We start from the raw sequence: 9,928 nt of genomic DNA on the forward strand, positions 1-9,928 counted from the left end.
GTGGCAAAAGTCCAAAGGTATCATTAAGGCTTTACACAATGAGCATTAATGTTACCAAAATGATCATAATATGTTTCATGGACACCTTAAATATTAGGGACTCTTTCTAACATACATTGTTTGTTTGCGGTATCTCCTCTTTTAAAAGGTGCAGCCAGATTCAGATCAGCAATCCATCCGTGACAATACAAGTCGATACATGTCCGCGTTTCCTTTCGTCTTGCATCGGACCTTGAGTACCAACTTGTCTGAACTTGAAACCGCAATTGGATAACCACTTAACTTTATCCTTTTGTCAGGCTGCTGCAGGTGTGCTGACGTCGGCGGCCCTGAGGCTGAAGCGTTCACGGATACGGCGCGCGATGGACGAGCGAAAGCGATTAGCGAATTGCATATATTTTGTACTAGCTTTATCTAATAAATGATACTAAACCTTCTTCTTAAATCAATTTATCTATTAAAATCACCGCATCAAAATCCGTTGCGTATTTTTAAAGATTTAATCATACACAGGGACAGAGAAAGTGACTTTGTTTTATACTAAAGGTAGCATTCGGATCTCGGCGGTCGCGACCCGGCAGCCGCTGCCCCGCAGCCGCGACCGTGGTCGCGAGGCACCGCTTCGTAGGGAATTGTATGCGATAGTTACCGACGCAAGCGACCGAGCCGCGCGGCCGAGGGGCGCGACCTGCTCGCGATTTTGGCAGCGCCGCCGGACCGCTCCGGGAGCAGTACGGTCGCGCTGCTGGCGACGTTTACCGATGAAAACGACGAGTTTTTAGTTGAATTAATTGCTAAAAATCCACCACTTTACGATCCTCGACTCAAAACCTATAAGGATAATGTTATGATAAAATAAATCGATTTTATTCCTCTTTGATGATAGTAAGACCAACATTATTTGATCATACTCTTCTTCGTCCTCTATCAGTCTCTTCAGGAGTTCTCGCTTTCGTATATTTGACTATTATTTTGACTGAGTGCTGTTTGACTACCGCGCGTGGCAGTCGCTGCCCGGGTCGCGGACGCTGTTATCCGTAAGCTTCTGGCAGCGCCGCACAGCAGCGACAATGCAGGGCCGCGGCTGCCAGGTCGCGACCGCCCAGATCCGAATGCTACCTTAAGTAGTTACTAGTGATGATAATAGTAGACCAGTAACAAGTTTTTTTTAGGACTAAAAATTCGATCAGAAATTAACTCAAATATAGGTTACACTGCACTGTTGATTAAAATTTAAAACTTTTCAAGATTACTGCTTACTCTAACAATAATATAAGAAACATATTATCCTCCTATCCTGAAATTTGTGTCCTTTAAAAATGTAAGTATTGTTTATCTACATTATCAAATTTAAAAGGCATTTCTGGCAGCCCAATATAACAGCTACATAACTAAGGTAAATGTAAATTAGATACTTATAAAATAATATATTAAAGTAGGTATGGTATACCTTATTCCTGCCCCTCTCTAACATCAATCTCTATGACTGTGCCAAAAATCGCTGTCGCTCCCGCTTGCATTTACTGAAGAACATAGCCTGAGAACATATACCGCGAACACTCTCACGCCTCCGACGACAATCGCAAACCTGTTTCTGCATTAAAACCGTGTAAGTGCCGTAAATGTTGGATGCCTTATGATGCTTGGAATACGCCTAGACCACAACAGACCAACATGGTTATTGATATGGCAGATTGATATGAATGGGACAGAAAAGAGCATGGAGTTCTGAACGAGATGGATTCGTTGCCTTTATCCTTAGATCATTAATGATCGCCTTTATCCCAAATTCTCTTGACGGTAAAATTGCGGGACAAGTGAGGTGAATACATAATAAATAAAAATGATTTTTTGCATCAAATTGTAACAAATTTACTAACTACCTATTACAATTTGTACTTTGTATTCTTCTTACCTTGTTTATTTTACAAACACAATGCAATTAAAGAAGTATGCATAATCTTTCGAATTTAGGCCTAAGCACCGCTGATTAATTCTTCCTGTATTACAAAACAGTTTAATTAATAAAGTTGTAAGCAGATTAATTACTATTTAATTCAAGTTTTGAAATTAACCAATTCCACATTCACGTAGATACTTCATAAAACCACACATGAATAAATAAAATTAATGCGAGTTCAATTATTCATTTACCAAATAAAAACGCAGGTGTATGATAATTTAATGTATTTCACACGCTTTTAAATCAGTATTGAATCAAAGTTACTTTATTGGGAATTAGCATGAAATACGTCATTGTTGTTTGGCCGCCGTGTGAATGGTTTACAGGAAGTGGGAGCGTTGATGCGTGTAATCTATTCCAATTTTAACGCTGAGGTGCGCACTATATTTCCCGGACATCATTTGTGTGACCTTATCAAAATGTGTATTAGCAATTAGCATAACAATGAATCGTGGTTTGCTTGTTACACTGACTTTACAAATCAAACCATTACATACTATAGTAATCGAACAGAAAATTAACAAGGAAGTGGCACGAAGAAAGCTGGTCTTCTGGACATAAATGCAATGATGATAATATTATTTGAAATAAAATAATAATTTATAAATATCACAACATACCTAAATAGTCAATGTAATTATAATTTATAATACAGTATAAGTAAACTAATCAAGTATTAAGTATAGGCACTGACGTTCACAAATAACGTCAAGTGATCCATTTGTCAAGATTCATTTATTCCAGGCAATGAAAAATTGCTTTCCATCGCAGTATATCCAGTACGCAGTATATACTGTATTCATGAGCTCAGAGCAAAACGCCAGCAAAACTCGTCCCGATATCCATCTGGCTGACTATTATCTATGACCGTTTCAATAACAGCTTTACAGGGGATCAGGTGACATGGTGGCGGCGTATCGGCTTTAAAGAGGCCGCGTTTATCGGAAGGTAAGTCGATACAGCGTCAGACGGGCACCGGGTGATCACGTCGGTCCGTGTACCGCGCTCTGCTGGACAGATGGACGGACCGCCGGACCTTCGGCCGTCCACATGACAGCGCCTGATGCGAATGTTGGCGCCCATCTCGGATTTACGAAACTGTTCGTGCGGAAGCGACGTTTTCAATCTTTATTTTGCACTGCTTGAACAGTTGGGCTTGACCCACACGACGATATAGTTTTGGCAACAGTTGTCTGCTTGCGAATTGTAACGAATTTTAGTAAAGTTTTTAAAATTTGACTGTCGTACTTTTAAAAGGTCTTCGAAAAGTACAGAAAAAATAATAAGAAAAAAATCAGAATCTTTAGTCTTTATTAGTATTTGTATCTACAATAATTTATAATTCCGAATAAACGCCAGTTAATCTCTGGCAATTTATTTATAACTTCTAGCACGAAAGTGGAAACGAAGTAAGTTAATCTTACAGCCTAGGAGACAGAAACTAAACTATTTCACGTTATCTGATGCTATTATGTTTTGAAAGGAATTATACCTACTCTATATAATGCAATCAACCATAAAATTTTAATAAGTATAAAATTATGCGCTATAATTATTATGAGTAGATGTAATTAATCTTCTACAACTACATTATTAGGTACAAACAGAGGTTTCGTAAGAATTGAATAAATTACTTGAATTCAGTCAATAAAATTTAAAATATAGCATTAATTTAAAGCGATTTAAATATCGTTTAAACCTTTACGTAAGACCAGTGGAATCAATCAAACGCGAGCAAATCATCATGGGATTAAAATTTAGATGAATATATTATTATTTATTACCACTAACATTTCACAGGCGAAGAATAAATTACAATTAGCCAGCGAGTAGTCGCTACAAATTGTTTCCTTATTAACTTCAGCCCTTCTTCCTGTCGTAAACCAGTCACTAATTATTACAAAGGCATAAAAACTATAAAAACGCATAGTTAAAAAAACTTCAATTTGAATAGAATTATCAACATGACTATCGATCCAAAGCGCTATTTAAAAACGTATTACGGTATTAATATTATATGTAGGTATAAGTCATCAATAGGTTTGTAAATGATATATAAATAAAACACATAAATTAAATATCTATCTGCTGGCACCACGTAGCTTAGAGCTGTCAATTTGTTGAACATTAAATGCTAATTAACTTTTGGCACCTATTCTATATAGCATTCATTGATTGAATTGTAGTGGGAAATGTCTATCATACACTTTAAATACGTTCAATGTAGATATTATGTAATAAGTAATTATTACAAGGTCCAAATACATATCTTGTACATGTATAAAAAGTGTGCATTTTTATTTCGCCCAGAGACAAGATATCAAGGCTACGACGACGTCGATACAAAATTAAACGTGTGTATTAAAAAATATTTTAAAATTCAACTCGATCATAATCGGAACCTTAATTGTAACTTACCACTGCGCCAGTATTTAATGCTAATTATACTGTATTGGTAAAATGGAGAAAAACGAACACAAGACAAACAAGATACAGTTACCTGTAAAGACGAGACGTGACCGACTAGACAGCGGCACGCGGTGCCAATTACATTGACGTATGGCCTTAAAACCCGCACAAAAACGAAGAAAAGAACATTACCGTACAAGTATGGTACAGTAAATTATCGGTTTGCGGTAACTTGACCACAGGGTAGCCTAAAATGGCAATGATGATCAATTTTAAGATCGACAGATTTGTGCTCGCCGGCACTATCTGCCGTGCAGCGCATTTCTTTTATAAAATAATTGTTCTCCAAACTTTATAGCATATAATATGTTGGAATAAATGCTTTCTGATTTTAATTTGAACCAATTAAAATTAAACAACAACATTGTATTTAATGTTTTAACAAACATCTTTATAATCATTAATGAACAATAATTAATGTGATAATTTACACCCCGGAAACAAACGCTGCGTTTTTAATTGCACCATAAAAGGTTTACAAAGTTGCCAGTAATTAAAACATCGAAAATGCTTAGTGCCACATTTTTAATGTCAATAATCTGCCGTTTATTGCTTAATATTCTGTTTATAGGTCATTAAAAGCGATATCAATTTCACAAAAACACTTACTATAATGGTTTCGTAACAATGCAATGATCATTAAATCAGCATTTATTTCATTTTCTTTCCATCGTTCAGAAATTAACGCAAAGAATAGGTCTTAAAATAAGTTTAAATATTTAGCATTATTTCCGGAAAGGCACGAAGTCTGGAAATCTTCAAGGCAAATCGGTGACAGCCGCAAATGGTAGGGCACAGGCCACAGCCGTTTCATGCATCGTTCCATGCCCTAAAAGGGATCTTGTTATTGCTACTGATATAGTAATGTCCGGTAAACAGTTGTAAGACTTGGTTTATGGCTGAAATGCTGAGTTAATTTAGAATTGATAAAGACCGCTTATGAGATTGATAAACGCAGAATAATGTCAAACTGCAGTGTATTATGCAGGGATTTCTTTATGTATGAGTGAGTCTGTCTTATGAAATCAAGAGATAAATATAGAGTAGGTACATAATAGAAGTGCCAATTCTTTTTGTTGAAGTTTTTCAATACTTTTATTTAGTAGGAGTATATTGTTTTAGTTGCAGTTGCAGTTCTTGTCTAATAACAAACCAATGACGAACAATTTTATCTGGTTAATGAAATAGGTAATGTTCATGTAGATAATTTTTATAGTTACATATCTTTTTTCAAATATAAGGTTGTCTAAGAAATCGCACTACGTCGTGTAGCCTCCATAGCTCAGGGGTTAGAGCACTGGTCTTGTAAACCAGGGGTCGAGAGTTCAAATCTCTCTGGAGGCATTAAGTCCTTTAGTTTTTGTAATTTAATATGTATTTTATACCAAAAAGCTTACAAGTAATTCCAATCGACTATATAAATTGTAAAATACATATATCATTTTACTTAATAATATTATTATTCCGCCTTTTTTGCTTAATATAAGTATATATATATTATGAATATCTTCATTTGTTTTGTTTGACTGTTTTAACGAAAATGTACAGCAATAATCATTTCTAACAAATATAAAGCCAATCAATTAATCTAACGTGAAATTTAATTACCGTCTATATCATCCATGTATAAAATACATCAAAAGAAAGGAGATCATAGCCGAGTAAGCCCCATTTGGTTAGACAACACCGTCTTTCAACATCAACTGTGCTCTGAGCAACGCTATGAAGTGATATTTCGCTCGGGTTTCCCCCCCTACGATACCACCTCGGCCTTCACTGTCATAGTGCGACGCTTTCCGCCCTGTCTCCGGGGACTTTCCACGGGATAAGGGAACCATAAAGGCTCTGCATGTAATCCCGATAGCTGAACTGGTTTGAACTCCCATTAGTCAATAGCTTACACGGTATATATTCTTACGTTGTAAAAAATATCAACATCGCGATTCAGATTTTAGATAAGTTTTTTGATTATTTTGTATATTCTGGAACACTATTATATTAAATGTATAAAACTTTTATATAATAACATTTTAGAATATAATCATTCTTAATAAATCAGTATACCGATAAATGCTTATTAATAAATCGATATGTAATTACACACACATGAATAGTGTGTTTAGCGCCATCTATATTTTATTTATGAAATTATAAATACAATTTAATCGATTTCTGCATAAAAGTTAAATTCACTTCAATGTGCTGGTGATTTTTTTGGTAGGTATGTGTTTGGAAATAATTTGTTTTAAAACATAATATTTATGAAAGATCAAATTGATTAGGTTTGTGTACATAAAATTTAGTCGTTAATTGAAATATAATTATAGATTTACGGCTACAAATCACACCTCACACGAAACTTTTTAATCGTATAATAATTTATTTCCACACATAAAACATCTTTTTCCACTGTATTTCTATCTGGTTTACGTGGTGCATAAAAAGTGATCATGACGGTCGTAATTCCGTATGTAGGTTGGTTTAGGTATCTTTGTACCCATCAATTGACCGTAAAACCCAACTTTGCTGTTAAAGGTTCAGAGTTTTGAATAGTTTGTTTGTTATGTCCGTGATTCGTAATGAGAATATACTGATGACACAGAACATTAATCCTTATCGTAAAGCAATAAGGTTAAGTTTTAAGTGGGTGTAGTGAGATGCGCAGACGCAGGTGTGCGGCCGCCTGGTCGTCGCCGTGGCTACTACTCTCGGATATGGTATTTCATTTATTAATTTGCTTAAGCTGACCAAGATGCCAATACACATAATTTTGATAAATACAAAGAAAATGATAAATGATAATGATCAATATCAGAGAATTTATTACAGCATTTTGCCAATTTTATCTTGAATCATAAAATCAAAATTAAATAATTAAATTCCCACAAATTAAATCGTATAATATGTCAATTTAATTTAATCACAAATGTGTGATTGTTGTTTTAAATGTCGTATAAAACAATACGATAAATTTACGTTTCTTAAATTTTGCTATGAACTTTTCGTCAGGCAATTACTTATTGAGAATATGATTTTTATGAATAAGAATAAACAAATAATTACATATATGTATATCATTTGATCTGAGAGTAACTATTTGTTTAGTTTCTAATCAAATATTAATTTCAGCTTATTTTTGTTTGATTCTTATTCTTAGATTAGTAGAAGTTGTATACGTAGTATATTATTATTAGTCTGTGGTTGAAGATAACAATTTCTAAGATAAAAGTAAAATTTTTCGAAGAATCTTTCTAATAAAGGATTAAAAAAAAATATTCCCACTTATTGAAATTAATTTTAATTCTATCCTGCTATTTGAAAGAGGTTGAAAATCAAAGGCAATATTAGATAATATATTTTATGTAAGAATTATTGAACTTTTACACCATATCATTAGCTACTATTAACTAAGTATTCTGTGACCATATGGTATAACGATCACATAAAAATGTACATAATATTATTAAGAGACTATTTAGCTTATCTAAAATCCAGTCAAAATATCAGTTCCTCCAAATACAGACTAAGTCAGACGGCATTCCTCAGGCAGTTTGCAATCACGGAACACATGCTTTGTGCCTTTAGTGCTTTTATACCAAATTCCACTGTTTTTGCACAAAACTAGTCAACATGGGAAAACCCAAATTTGGTAGCGCTCAGATTTATCTCACTAATAAAAATTAGGCATTAAAATATTGTTAATTGTGAAATAAAGTTTATTAATAAATGCGCGTAATATCTAGAACTACTACAAAGTTATTTATTTCTTAAGCTAAATGTTTAAAGGCGAAGAAATGTTGAGCATTTAGTGATTTAGAGATATTTTCTTTATAATAAGAACAAAATAACGTTAGCCATACCAGAACTCATGAATGATAAAAAATATAAACATAGATTCACATTGCTACCAAATCACGATGGTATTTTTAGTTCAGGTCATCAATTTATTACTAAAATATACAAAACACTACCACAGATTACAAATATGTATTACTAAAAATAAATAGTTACTACGTATTATGGTATTACTACTAGGACTAATCTTAATATATATAAATCTCGTGTCACAATGTTTGTCCTCAATGGACTCCTAAACCACTTAACCGATTATAATAAAATTCGCACACCATGTGCAGTTCGATCCAACTTGAGAGATAGGATAGTTTAAACTAGGGATGTAACGATACATGATTTTGCCGATACGATACCGATACCGATATTTGTAATCAAATATCGGCGATACCGATACCGATACCGATATCGATGGCTTGGTAGAAAAATAAATAGTGAATTATGCATAAAAGTTACCAACATTTAACAGAGACTCAACTGTAAATCGTATTCTTTTAAATAACAATGCCAAATCAAAAAACAAGAAAACCATTTATTTTAGTATTATTATTTTGCAAAGTCAGTCAAACTTTAAGTTATTCACATACAATCAGTTCCTAATAAAAGTTTACTATTGGTAGAGTTTTTTCAAAAAACAAAGTGCGCACGCGCGGGCGGCCTCCGGCATCGTTCATTGGGCGCGGTTTTTTGAATTGTTTGATATCGGTATCGGTTGTTTTATAATCGGCGATACCGATATATCGGCTTGCCGATTATATCGGCCGATATATCGGTATCGGTATCGGTATCGTTACATCCCTAGTTTAAACATGTAGGTACCACGGGCGAAGCCGAGGCGGACCGCTAGTTTAAATAGAAATCTTTCTTCCAACTCGCGGCTATTACCACAAAAAGTAATTATCTGTCAGTAATGGCTGTGGTAATCGTATTACATTATCTGTGGTACTCATCCCATGGTGTGATTGTAATTAAGAAGATGGTATTTATCTTCACCTTTTGACACCAGAGTTTCGACTAATGATCATGGAAATAAAACTGGTTCTTTTAGAGACATGTTAATATAATAAATAATCTAAGTGCATCGGGTCAATTTACTAACTTGGTGTCTTTTGGAACTTTCTTTATTCAGTTCTACCATCAACCGCTATTAATTATTTGGACGGTGATTAGAAATTATTATGGACAACGGTTATTAGAAGTTGTTCAATGTTAATATAATAAATAAACACTAGCCTTTTATTTTATTTATTCAAATTATTTTGACACTGGATTCAAAAGTGCTCATTGCTTTGTAGCGAACAATTTTTCATCAGGCTTTGCGTAAAGGTATAAAATTAAGGCCTAATTTCCGTAAATTGGTAGCTACATTAGTAGCTATTATATGCAGAACGAAATTATCTCTCATAAAACAGTCACTTAACAGAGCAAAACAACTAAATTCACGGTAGTTAGATATTTCAAAAATGTCCATTAGGAATTTGGGACTAAATTACCGACTAATTTGAAGGAAGCTCGAAGTCAGGTAGCTAATTTTATCCAAGTTACTTTCGGCACAAAATAACCGGCTACCGTAACAAAATTTCTTTTATTTTCCTAAAAAATGCGAATTCAAATGAATATTTTTTTTATCAAGGATTATTGCTG

At 34.0% G+C, this 9,928-nt stretch overlaps 2 non-coding genes across 2 annotated transcripts; one reads left to right on the forward strand and one right to left on the reverse strand.

Moving 5' to 3' along the window:
* Positions 1 to 5,703: 5,703 nt before the first annotated feature.
* TRNAT-UGU (transfer RNA threonine (anticodon UGU)) lies at positions 5,704 to 5,776 on the forward strand. Its single transcript has one exon. It is a non-coding gene; the product is annotated as a tRNA-Thr (tRNA).
* A 304-nt stretch (positions 5,777 to 6,080) lies between these two features.
* LOC149484151 (RNase MRP) lies at positions 6,081 to 6,314 on the reverse strand. Its single transcript, XR_016316458.1, has one exon.
* Positions 6,315 to 9,928: the final 3,614 nt, after the last annotated feature.

The sequence above is a fragment of the Colias philodice genome, chromosome 12 (genome assembly GCF_061535455.1).
Source record: "Colias philodice isolate Cphi_HAF_F1 chromosome 12, ilColPhil1 Martin Lab GWU primary, whole genome shotgun sequence".
NCBI classification, from domain to species: Eukaryota; Metazoa; Arthropoda; class Insecta; order Lepidoptera; family Pieridae; genus Colias; species Colias philodice.